This window comes from Podarcis raffonei, chromosome 1, assembly GCF_027172205.1.
Source record: "Podarcis raffonei isolate rPodRaf1 chromosome 1, rPodRaf1.pri, whole genome shotgun sequence".
In the NCBI taxonomy this organism is placed as follows: Eukaryota; Metazoa; Chordata; class Lepidosauria; order Squamata; family Lacertidae; genus Podarcis; species Podarcis raffonei.
Window position 1 is genome coordinate 85,343,060 of NC_070602.1, and position 12,487 is coordinate 85,355,546.

The 12,487-nt window shown below is 45.1% G+C and overlaps 1 protein-coding gene across 1 annotated transcript in view; it reads left to right on the forward strand.

Moving 5' to 3' along the window:
- The window catches only part of WNT10A (Wnt family member 10A), a 47,190-nt gene that overhangs the window by 15,456 nt on the left and 19,247 nt on the right, over window positions 1-12,487 (forward strand). The gene's annotated exons all lie outside the window — the stretch shown is intronic.

Sequence of the window (12,487 nt, forward strand, 5' to 3'; positions counted from 1 at the left end):
CAAGGCCTGTTGGGCTTACTTCATAGTAAATATGCTGTAGGCTTGTGCTGTAAATTCTCTAATCCATTGTGACTGCGCAGGCCCTGCCCCAGTCTGTTGTAAAAGCTGGGCAGCATCCTCTATTCTGCTTTACCCTCCATTGTCCAGTTCCATTGCCCTCCAGAAAGCTTATGAAGCCATTCCTCCTAATGATCAGGACCATACAAAGCTACTAAGTTTTTGCCCTTTTCTGTTGCTTTTGCCTGAATCGTGGAACAAGAATTTGACTCCTCAGTCGAAATAGAGCCTGTTTGAGGGGAATTCCATAACGTTCCCTGGACCTTGAGAAGGTTGTGCGTGTGCAGAGTGATGGCAAGGGGCAGATACACGAGTCCCTTGTCACCTGCATTAATGCTGCTTGTAAGGGTGAGGGTGAATTGTGTCTCGCTGCGTCTCACCTGGGAATTTCTGTTGCTTACGAGGATGGTTCTTGGTAACCTAAAGTGACAGATCCCTTGAATCTTTCATGCCTCTTCCCACATCCGCTGCCATCAGCTCAGCCATGCGTGCTCCTCACTTTAAATAATTTGTAGATCACTCCATTCCTCCCCATACCAGTCCCTGATCTTTTACGCCTCATCATCTTTTCCAACCAAGTGAGAGAGAGGGAGGGAGGGAGAGAGGGAGAGAGAGAGAAAGCCCCATCAGTCTCTCAAGGCTGAAGAACTGGCTGCAGAAAACCCATCTCCTTCCAACCCTGGCTCAGCTAGGTGGACTGAACTGAATGGGTGCTCAAGTTCTGGTAACAAGACCTTCTGAAGACTTGGTAGAAGGTAGATGTGAAGCAGTTTTGTAGTGTGGGAACAAAGATGCTTGATATAAATGCTTGTGTCTTGCCAGAGCCAATAAAATAAGGGTGCATCTTGATTATTATTTCTCCCTGGTAAACTGTTGCAGAGAAATCACAATAGAAGCTGATACACTGCATACTGCACATCATGGAAATATGGATCCCCCCCCCCATTCTTAATGCATTGCTTCCTGGATTCCTCAACTTCTATTTATGCCAAGCATTTCTTAATTCAACCTGTCATTATGCATACTACTTCTGGACAGAAGTCTCTCTCTCTCTCTCTCTTTCTCCTTCCTTCGATAACCCCCAAAGGGGGTGGGGGTGCTAAATGAAGCATCTGCAGGGCTGGTCCACCCATGAGGCAAGGTGAGGTGACTGCCTCAGAAGGCATTGGGGAAGCATCTCAGAACAACTAATAAAGCCGAATGGTGTGTGAACAAGCCAGTGTGAATCTACCAACAAAGTTAACGTTGAAGAATCATTGCTTTGACACTGGTGATCTTTGCTTCTTTCAGTACACTGACATTAGTTCGCCTGTCTTCCCAAGTGATGTGTACAATTTTTGGGAGACACCGTTGATGGAATCTTTTGAGGAGTTGGAGATGGTATTTATAAGTGGTCCATGTTTCGCAAGTGTACAGTAAAGTTTGTAGTACAATCGCTTTCTAAACAAGCATTTTGGTTTCCCTGTGAATGTCCTGGTCCTCAAACACTCTGCGCTTCAATTGGAGAACAGCCTTTACCAAAGGTGTCGTGGAGTTTGAAGAAACATGAACTCAGGGCGAAAAGGAGAAACGAGCTAAGAGGAAGGCACTTTTGGCAAACCCTCACCGTGATCAACTCCCACATGGAAACCTATGTCTCAATGGTGGAAGGACGTGTGGATCCAGAATTGGCCTCCACAGTCACGGGCTCACTGTTAAGACTGTTTTCATGAAAGACAATCTTACTAAGCTACGAGTGATCTCCAAAAAGAAAGAAAGAGATGAATCTGCCACTAATGTACTGTTATTGTGCCAATGGTATGTTGCAGAAAACCACCAGTCTAGAGGGTCCCTCAAGTTCTATGTCTTTTGGTGCACATCACTTGGCATGTTCTCCAGCATGATGTTGAAGATCATTAGCTGGACATGAGTTTGACAGAAGCTTAGTCGGGATAGTGAAAGAATGGATTCCCTCGTATGTGGGAGTAGGACAGGAAGATCAGTCAAAATATTCTGCTCTCTTTCTCCCTATCTACCTTAGATTTGTCAGTTATTCAACTGTATAATGTTTGTTTTTAGGAAGCCCATGAAGAGATGAATAATCCTCCTATTGCTTTCTTCCTTTTCCCCAGCCTGGGGGAGCTTATGATTAATTCTCCTCCTCTTAACATTTCTACCTTTTCTCATAAGAAACTAACAATTTCCAGCTCCCAGCTATACTTCTATCTGATTAAGGTACTTAAAACATTACTGCTATTAAATCCTGTCCAGAGAATCTGTTTAATAGTTCCTTGATTCCTTGGGCTCTTGCCAGTGCCAGTTTAAATGTTACATTACTCTCTACAGAGCAGGATCCCAGCCAAACAAGGCCTTCTCTGCAACATCCTAAAATTTGAATCTTCCCAAAGCACCCACCAGCTGCCTGCAAATGGGATTAGGCTCCCTCAAAATTCTCTGAAAATCAGGACATGGTGGCTGTTACCACACAACTTAGGAGCAGTGGCTATCTTTCCAAGCCCAGTGTAGCTGTGGAAGTTGGTGATAAAGCCAGTGCACTGACAATCACAATGCTTCTGGGAGGCACAAGGATAGAAGCAGGGTAGAATGGAAGAGTTTGAAACATGCGATGTGTGCTTATGAGACCTTTCCTGTGTGGCATGGAAGCAAGTGTAAAAGGATGTGCAAGTGAGTCACACTTACTCACAAATGTATCTTCACACAAGACAATGGAACCATAGAATATGCACAATCCACTTGTATATATCTTGTTAGCACCTCATTTTCACATGCAAACCCACCTTTGTGTCAGGAGGGGGGGTGTCATTTGTCTGTGTCCATCTTTGTTAAAACTGCCAGGTCAAAAAGAGTGCCATTAGGCTGAGCTGAGGGGCTCCCAAAATATGTTTCAGCACAGGGCTTGTCCTTGATTCTCATTGTTAGGCTGTTCTCCCCTGAACTCTTTTGCAGTCTTATAATGTTAAAACTTCTGCCTAGCCATGGATCCAGAATTCACTGGTTCTCACCCTCAAAGCCTTATCTGTAAAATGGGTTGATTATGACCTACATATATCTCAAGTTTGTTATGATGCGAAAGAAATTGACCATTGGCAGTGTTTAGGCATATACAGTGGAACCTCAGGTTACAGACACTTCAGGTTACAGACACTTCGGTTACAGACTCCACTAATCCAGAAATAGTACCTCGGGTTAAGAACTTTGCTTCAGGATGAGAACAGAAATTGTGTGGTGGTGGCGTGGCTGCAGCAGGAGGCCCCATTGGCTAAAGTGGTACCTCAGGTTAAGAGCAGTTTCAGGTTAAGAACGGACCTCCAGAATGAATTAAGTTCTTAACCCAAGGTACCACTGTATAGATAACAGTGGTTGGGATTCACCTAAGCAGCTGCATCAGCTTGCATAATGGGACTCTCCCCTCCCCCTGCATGCCCCCAATGCCCCTGAAATTGGCTTGGAGAAAGGGCAGGCTGAGGGAGGAGAGGGGAACGCTTTTCCAAATGGAAAAATTGGAAAGCAACATTGAATTCCACCTAGGAAGTCCTGCAAAGAGGAGGCTGTCTCTTACCTCCCTAGCACAGCCCTCTGCAGCTAGAGCGATCAAGGTCTCAGGGGCTGCTTTGGAAGATGGAGGGAGGCAAGTTAAGATCTGCAGCAGAGAGCTCAAGGTCTGGCGTGTTGCCAGTCCCTGGCGGGTTCACCTGCAGTTTAATCAGGGAACGAGGGAGATGGGGCAGAGGAGAGGGAAAGGGAGGCATGTTTCAACTGGCTGGCTGCATAGCCTTTGGAGGAGTTGGGAAGGGGGAAGCAGTAGGCAGCAGCACTTGGGACATGGCAGACTCTCCCTGCACCCTGGGCAGGAAATCATCCAAGTTTTGACATTGCCGGAGGAACCGTGGAACTAACTGAGGAGCCCTCTGTTACTAGGGCACACTGCAGTCAGTTCAGATGCTGTATACCAAGAGGAACTCCATTGGAGAGACGTTTTAGCAATTAGTTGTAGAGGAACAGAAAATCAGATTTACCTTTGCGTGCTCAAAACTTTATCATATAGCAACATCTCATTATTTTGCAGGATTTATGCAGCTATGGGTGTGTAGTTTTTCCTCTGCATTTTTGTAGCTCTGTGGGAACTTCCAGCAGTATTATATTCTCTTGTAATTGTTGTACGTTGTTTCAACAAGATGTTCACAGTATGAATTTCCTTACCTACATATTTAGCAGACAAAAGACACTTGCAAAAACAGCCTCTCCTAGCAGGCTGTTCATGTTGGTGAAGCTCCTTTACAGCCCATTGCAAAGTGAGGATCTGTTGGAAACGGGATGGTGGCAGGTGGCCTGCTGTATTCTATGAAAGAGACATGTGCAGTGTGGTCTAAATTCTGCTGTGCTGGCAGATGACAGTGCTATGCCTATGCAGTTATGCCATTTTGCACTTGCAATACAAAATGCAGGTGTAAGGAGCAAACATTGGGCCAAACAGGCATGAGAAGATATGTGAAGCTGAGACCTGGTTCTGAGCTCCCTCAAAAGTTGGTTCCACCATGTTGTAATGACACTTATGCTCTATATGCCCACCCTGCAAAAATGTACTGGAGGATAGGATTGTGATTCATTCGGGAGCAAATCATGCACAGGAGTATACACGTAAAGGAATTGTATATTAAGCTGCATGGCATGTATGTGATGTTGTAGCATGGGGCTACATCAGTCTGCCCCCATGTCTAGAAGGTTGCAGTTACCCAAGTGAGAACTTGGTGGAGATTTTCCACAGGCATTTGGTTAAGTACTGGGAGTACAGGATGCTTGACTAGATGCGCCATTGGCATGATCCAGCAGGTGCTTCTTGTGTTCTTAAGGGGAGCACTTTTGCACAAACAGCCAAAGCAACGACAAATATGAAAAGAGCAAATGATGACACTTGTCCTCCCTCAGAACGTTACAGGTCCTCCTGCTGCAGAGATGAACTGTTAAACCCAGGCTGCATTCGGGGCTGCAGGAACAGAGCAAGGTAAGCAAGACAAGACCTTGGTCAGGAAAGTGGCGCCTACGCTTCAGAGTATGGCTCCTGAATGTCCTATATACCCCTCTCCCTTGAGCAGCCCAAGAAGTCCTGAACACTCAAAAGCACCCAGGAGCACAAATTCTCCCTTTGCAATGTGGCTCAAAGTGTGCTGGCTTAACAGCCCACTCTTGCTCCGAAAGGTTGTGGCTGTGTCTCCCACACAGGGCAATAATGCACTCTGCAGGCCAGGGAGTTTTTGCAGACCACAACCCTCTTCTCTCTGTAGATCAGTTCCTGCAATGTCCTGAGAAAGGCTATAGGGAACACAACCACGTTTAGTGAACACTGACCCCTCCCCTCCACCCAAACACTAATGACACTTCTTTTTTTGTAGGAGCCGACTTGGGGATACACGAAGCAGAACAAACTTTAACCAGAGACAGAGCTCCACGGCAGCTTCCTGTACAGAATAGATGACTATTGTCTCAGTGATTGCATTATTTTTCCCAAGAGGTGACATCAGGGGGAACTGCTGATGGGAGAGTGGGAAGTGGGACTGGATAGGTAGCAACTTTAATGTGCCAGCTGCACATGGACACCCAGTCACAGGAATTGCTTCTTGGCAGCTGTTGCTCCTTCTTAGATACTATCTCCACCTCTGTGGAGATGGTCCTTCTACACTCCCAGAGGCAAAGATGTTTCTGCAACCAATGCCAACATGCCGTGTAGACCACAAGCAAGGCCTGTATCAGCAGTGACCTGTAGGGAATTGGCTGTTCCAGTGTGGGGTTTCCATCATTTTTTTCACCCCGGACTTCCTGTCTCTTGGAAGTGGGCTGCATACAGGATTGTAGCAGGTGGCAGATGTACCCAGTGTGGAAGTTTAGTGGTGGGGGCTGCCTGCTGGGCTGCCTGCCAGCCATCTAGTCCTCAAGAGGCATGGAGGTCCTGCGCAAATAAAAGAACCCATGTTTATGAGATGTTGTCAGAACTCCCTTCACTGTTGATGCTGCTCAATAAAAGCGATGACTGTTTCAACTGCCTGTCTCTGTTTCCTGTTGGTCAGCTGATAGGTAAGCTGCACTTCTCAGCAATTCTGCATTTCAGACATCTTTAGGATGGGGCATGCAGCAGAGGGAGACAGTATGTCCTGTGCTGCAGCTCCACCTGAACGTTTTGTCTCCTTTTCCCATCTAAACTTATTGTTGCCAACAGGTTGCCCAAAGATGGACTTTAGTGGCTTGTAGTCACTACGTTTCCATTTTAGAAGCATGAGGGACAAACTCACCCACTTCTGTTTCCCATTGTTTTACTCTTTCCCACTGAATTTACAGCCTCTTCAAGGTACTGTCTCTTTACTGTGAGTTGCTGCTGATGTGTTCATTCTTCCCTGTCTCTTTGCCCGCTGTTCCTTTCCCTTCCAAAATGCCTGTATCTTTCACACTGAAACCAACAGAAGTGTACTGTGTACAGATTTGTGTACATCATATGTGCAACATTTGGGACCACTGTGGGACTTGACCTCTCGTTCTAGAGGACCTTTTCATGCAGGCTTCTTGCCCACTGAGCTACGATGTAGGGTAGCTGTTGTGAAAGGAATAACACTCCTTCCTTTTAATTCTGGCCTTGACTATTGTCCTGTCCAAAAGTGTTGTTTTTAGGGTTGTTTGCTGCTGACTGTATCTAGGACTGTAGCCCTGAAACTAATCACACCCTCTCCTGGCGGTCACTGTAAAACTACTGTGACCTGATCACAATTCTCCCAGTGTATAATTTTGTTCGTGAGATAACTTTTATAGGGTTTGTTTAGTAACAAATAATCATTGCAATAATCATTGCGTATCAATGTTCAGTAATAATAATAGCAGAATGTGTCACACGTAAAACAACAACAATTCTGTATGCATTGCAATAAGTATTCCCGAAGAAGCTAATAAAGATCACTACCCTTCAGTTAACTTCCTCAGTTTCGACATAGGTGGTTTTCACTTTGCCTTTGCTGAGAGAATGCAAAACCTCCCCCCTTCCACATTTACTTTGATATTCCCTTTTGTTTTTTGTTCAAACCACCCCATGGCCTCTTTGATCATCGTTTGTGCAATACTGTCTGTGGCAGCCTTTGAACAACATACTGAGCACCTATCATCCCACAACTACAGCACTTGCTCTCTGCACTCCCTTTTCTTGGATGGGATGAAAATCCTGGTTTAATAGTTAAATAAATAAATAACAATGTTGTGTTTGGGCTTCTGGGACTAAGAGGTCCTAGCCTACTGTTGATAGTAAATATTTATTTCCTCCTTCCAGAGCTCTTGGGAAAGACTTGCATATGGTTCAGAGAAAGTTTCCCATCCAGGCAGCTTACAGGACCAGACCTGCATAGCTTCAGTAGAGAACTGTGTCACATGCCTAGTTCAGATAATTCAATCAAAAGGAAAGGAAAATAATTCACAGCTCAAGGATGGTGGAATAGGCAGGACAGTGAATGCTGAAATTAGAAAGTTTGTACATAAACTGAAGCCCAGAAATTTAGGAAGCTGTAGCTGGGAACAGAGATAGAGAAACCCTAGAGAGAGAGAAAGAGAGAGAGAGAGGGAGAGGGAGAGAGGGAGGAAGGGAGCATGATGGTGGGAGCTAGGAATATTTGGATGCAAAATGAGGGCTGCTTCCAGACAGGTTTTTCTTGTGTATGTATTCTGCTATGTTCCATCAATACCAGTGGGCATAGCTGCCATAATGGGGGAAAGGAAGGTCAAATTTGCTGAGTGGTCACTTAGAAAACAAGTTGTGAGCCATGCTTTAAAATAAAATCAATTTATTGAATGCTAGCAGTTCATTCATTTAAGCATGATTGCTCATTGCTATTCATGAAATGTCAAAAAAAAAATGTATGTTATGGATTGTTTTGCAGTTTCTAAGAAAGAAAGCATGTTGCTGAAATGGTGGTGACCAGAAAGGGTTCTCGCCCTCTGTTTTCTAAATTAGAGTTCTAGTGCTATAGCACTCTTTCATTTTAAGCCATAGGTGGCCCCAACCTCATTTTTGGTAGCCTCCCAATATCTCCCCAAGTTGCCACAGTCTTCTGTCCTACTTCAGTTCCTTCTTACAATTCCTGGCTTTTTATAGTGTTTCTCCCCTTTTCTATATAGTTCTAAAGCAATTAAAAAGAGCAGTATTTTATTTGCTACAACTAAATGTCATTACTTACTCACTTTTCGCTTGGTTGTTTGACTTGGGAAGGAACTTGCCACCCCCCCTCCCCCCACGTTGTCTAATAACTTGTTGGTAGGCTGTTGCCATGTGTATATCTAGCAAAATGAGAAAGCAATTACTTTCACTCGCTTTCCAAAAAACCCAAAAACTGCACTGGTCTGTTTTACTACTGAAAAAATAAACATCACCTCTGTATACTTCCTTGTGAGTAACTCCAACAAACCCAGTGGAGCTTACCTGCATAGGTTTGGGAATTCTAATTGAGATAGCCATGATGAAAATTGAAGCAGGGTGGTCTTTGTTCTGGATTAGTCAGAAAGTTGTCTTAGCACTAGAACGGTGTTATAAAATGGTACCTGCTACAAAGGTTATAGTGAATGTGTGCTGAACTGTGATAGGTTCACCATCCTGATAATCAGATACTGCCTCAAAAAACAGGCAGAAGAGTAGTGGCAAGAGCATATACATTGGTAGATATTTTGCCTTCTCTTCTGCTTTCAAAAGTATCTGACCTTCTGCAGTAAGGAAAAAAAAAAAAAGACAGAAGCAGCACTAGGGAAAACATGAGAGGATTCCAGAATGTGAGTGAACAATGCATGGCAATTTGAAACTAAATGCTCAGTGAGGAAGCTACCTGGTCTCACTTCTGGCCTCTGGGTTGTTTCTTCTTTGGTGTCCTAATCAGGTCATGAAGAAGAGTCCAGGGGGGCAGGGGGGCAGGGAGGTTGGAAAGCAGCACCAAGGAGAGCTCCTAGTGAGCAACATGTTTCAACAGTGTGTGAGACGGTAATGAATCCTTTCATGCCTTGGCAGTTGGGGAACCCCATGCTGGGTTCCACCCCAGCCTTGAAAAGTGGGTGGCCTTAAAGGGTCAGCTCTTGGCCTGGAGGCTTGCATTTTGCTGCCCCTACGGGAGATCATGCCAGACATGCTGCCTGTGTTTCCCCACAAACGCTGTGCATAGTATGAAGCCCCTGGGAGGTAAGTATGCTGGTCCTAGGCAATGATGCAGTCTCTGGTCCAATCTCAGGAGTTCCCAGTTAAGCGATCTCTGTCTTCTTGGTCCCAGAATCCCTGGAATCTTATTCTAGGATACCCCTGGTTCAGTGGTGGTGCTTAGTCCCAGCGCTGCCTTGGTAACACTATTGGTTCCTTAGCCTTTGAGGCTGTCATGATACCACACTAGCAATCACAGTTGCCCACCTGGGAGAAAAGTTGGGAGCAGAGGCTTCAGACAGAAAAATCCCCTTTGACACATTAAACCTGGGGCCCTTAATGTAGTGTCTGTAGGTGCCACAGTACCCTCAGGCACATCTCTCAGAACCTGCCACAGCTTTCTGCTCTTCTTGTTTTTTAACTGAGTGATTTTTTAATATTTACTTTGGGAGGTTTGGTGAGAGGGTGCATGATTGCTGTTTGCTGGCAAGATGTTGCCTGTTTTGGTGGGGTATAGGTGTTTTGTTTGGGGTTTTTTTTTTGGGGGGGTGTTTCTAAGCATTGCCAGTTTCTCTTCTGTGACGTGGGTATTTTGTGTTGCCCATTTTGATTTCTTAGATTTCCAAATGCATCTCCGACTTCCCAAAATGTTGGGGAGCCTGCATTAAACAAACAGGTGTCATTGGGGCCTATGTAATCCTCTTGGCTGGTTCCACTGAATCTTGCTAAGAAAACTGGGGTGTTTATAGGATTGCTACCTCTCCTGGCAGATGAGTTGTCATTGCTCACTTGCATATATGGATAGAGCTAAATGTGTGCAAATTAAAATTCCAAGGCTTCTCATTAATGCCTGTCTAAGCCAAAACAACATACTGGATTGTTAGGAAGCTGGTTAGCCTGATTTACTAGGCCAGATAGCAATCAGCTTATTGGCTGGTTCTATTGTCCTAAATAAAAGCCACCAACTCCTCATAAACACACTTAATCACAAATCTTATCTATCTGATGGGTACTTGCATACTTCATAAAACACACATACTTAATCCTTCGTGCATAGGATATTTTGTCACGGGGTGTGTGTGTGTTCATGTGTGTTACTGCTTGTAATATGAAACCTTCCCTGGCAGCAGACTTTTGAGCAGAGTTTGTCTTCTCTCATTGATAAACTCAGTTCTGGAAATTCCCCTCTGCACAGTGAAACAATGCTGGGCTATGGGGATTGCCGCCTGCAGCTTGTGCTGTGGGAGCTTGCGTGACTCCAGCGCATCTCAGAGAGTATAAACAAAGCCAAAGCCAGAAACGTGCTCTAATTATAGCTGGCAAGCTTTGCAATGGTGAGAGACTCTATGGTGCCTAAGAGTTCCCATCCTCACCTTCCCATTCAAATTGCTCGTAACTGGAGGGTTTGAATGGATCTCCAAGGTCAGCTAGTACAACTCCTGGCCCCAAAGTTTGGCCTCTGGCAGCAGCTTGAGATCTAAGCAATAGTATGACACCAGAGCACAGGAGACTAAAGGACAACTACCTTAACACTGCACCCCTGTGCACTCTTTTAACTTAGGAGTGAGGTCCATTGTGTACAGGGGAAATAATTTATAATAAGTAAGGTAATAAGTAAGCATAGGTCTAGTCTGCCTGTTTATTTAATATATATTTTACCTTTCTCCCAAGTTGTTATAAAATACGAAGTGGTCAAAAACAATAGTTAAAAATACAACAAAACACATTTAGAACCAGCTTTAAAATATGGATTGCCCAGATAGCAGACCAGTGGTCAACGTACTCTGCACCTAGTTTTCAAATGTTGGTTTAAACAGGAAGCTCTTTGCCTTGTCCATTGACACAGTGGGCCTTAGTAGGATCTTCTGACCCTGGCATGGTGGTCTCTAGGGCTTTCCAGGCTCAAAGCCCAGAATGTTGGATGGAACTCCATTCTGGAAAATGTAAGGCAGCAACTACCATGGCTGCCAAAGAGGTCTTAAGGCCAAAGCTGCAAGGTTTTGCCTTTTGCCTCCTTGAATCCTGGCAGAGGAGAGGAAAGCAGTAACTGCTCCATGTTTCTGTTTCTGTCTATCTGGGTCAGGTGGTCAGTGAAGGACCTCTTGTAGCAGAGGGAAGAGGACTGTGTTGTGGAGACTGAGGCTCAGTACACCCCAGAGCATTAACACCCATGGGGTAGTCATAACTCAGCACTATTGTCCAGTAACCTCAGCATTGTAGGAATTGTGCATCATTCAACAGAGACTGAAGCCGGTGACAAGAGCAAGAAATTGCTACAGATTTGGACAGTGAAAGTGTGGAGCTACAGCTTGTGTTCAGATCTGACTCACCTGTACCCCCATGTTCAGATCAGCGTGTCAGCCAAGAATACACAGGCAAGATCCTGTTTTCCCTGTATCTCCTTCTCCCATAGTCCTCATGCTGCCTAGTACAGACTCTGTCTATAAAGTCACCAGCCTGGCCCCTGGCAGAACAAATTTTAATAGCTCACTTGATCACACAAGTGAAGTGGGCTTGGGGGTTGGGGGAATAAATTTATTCCAGTTTGCAAACTCATTCTTCCTTAATCATCTGGAGGTGAACTCTACTCACCTATTTCACAAGCGTGGCCTAATGTGATGTGAAGCAAGAGTTGTGGTACAGGCGCCAAAGAACACTCCTCTCCCAATGTGCACATATAGAGGTCTAGGAGCTAATCACCCATGGAGGCGACAGGGACTGTTTGACAAGATAGCATTCACAGGCCTTAGGCCATCAGACAAGGGGATGAACAATCAGGCAGTGCTTAAGCTTTGAAGCTGAGCAGCTGTCTGAAATAAAAGGACACCAGTCCCTTATCTGTCATCCTGAGGGGCTGGGATCAGAACTGCCGCCTCATCTTTATCAAGGAACATAGTTTGTTGTTTTCCTATGGGCCAAAAGACAGTGTGATATGGAAGATCTATGATCAGGTCTCCAAATGCCTTTTTCTTGGTTAAAAGCAGCTGCTGGGGAGTGGGGCTGGATAAAGGGTAGGGCTGTGGCGCTGAAGAGGGGCCGGTTAACCCTTCACCTATCTCCAAAATCTCTTGCCTGAAACCTCTGTTACTTGAGGGGATAGGATTGCCAAAGGTGTAAAGTGCTGTGATTTTTGCTGTGACTTGAAAAGGCCATGCCTGTTGGAATCCCTGCTATGTGTGACTGACAGCAGGGGGAAGGGGGCCACAACAAGGACTGGGGAATCTATCACATTCCAGGTGTTGTTAGACTCCAACTCCCACAAACCCCAGCCAGCGTGGGATGAAG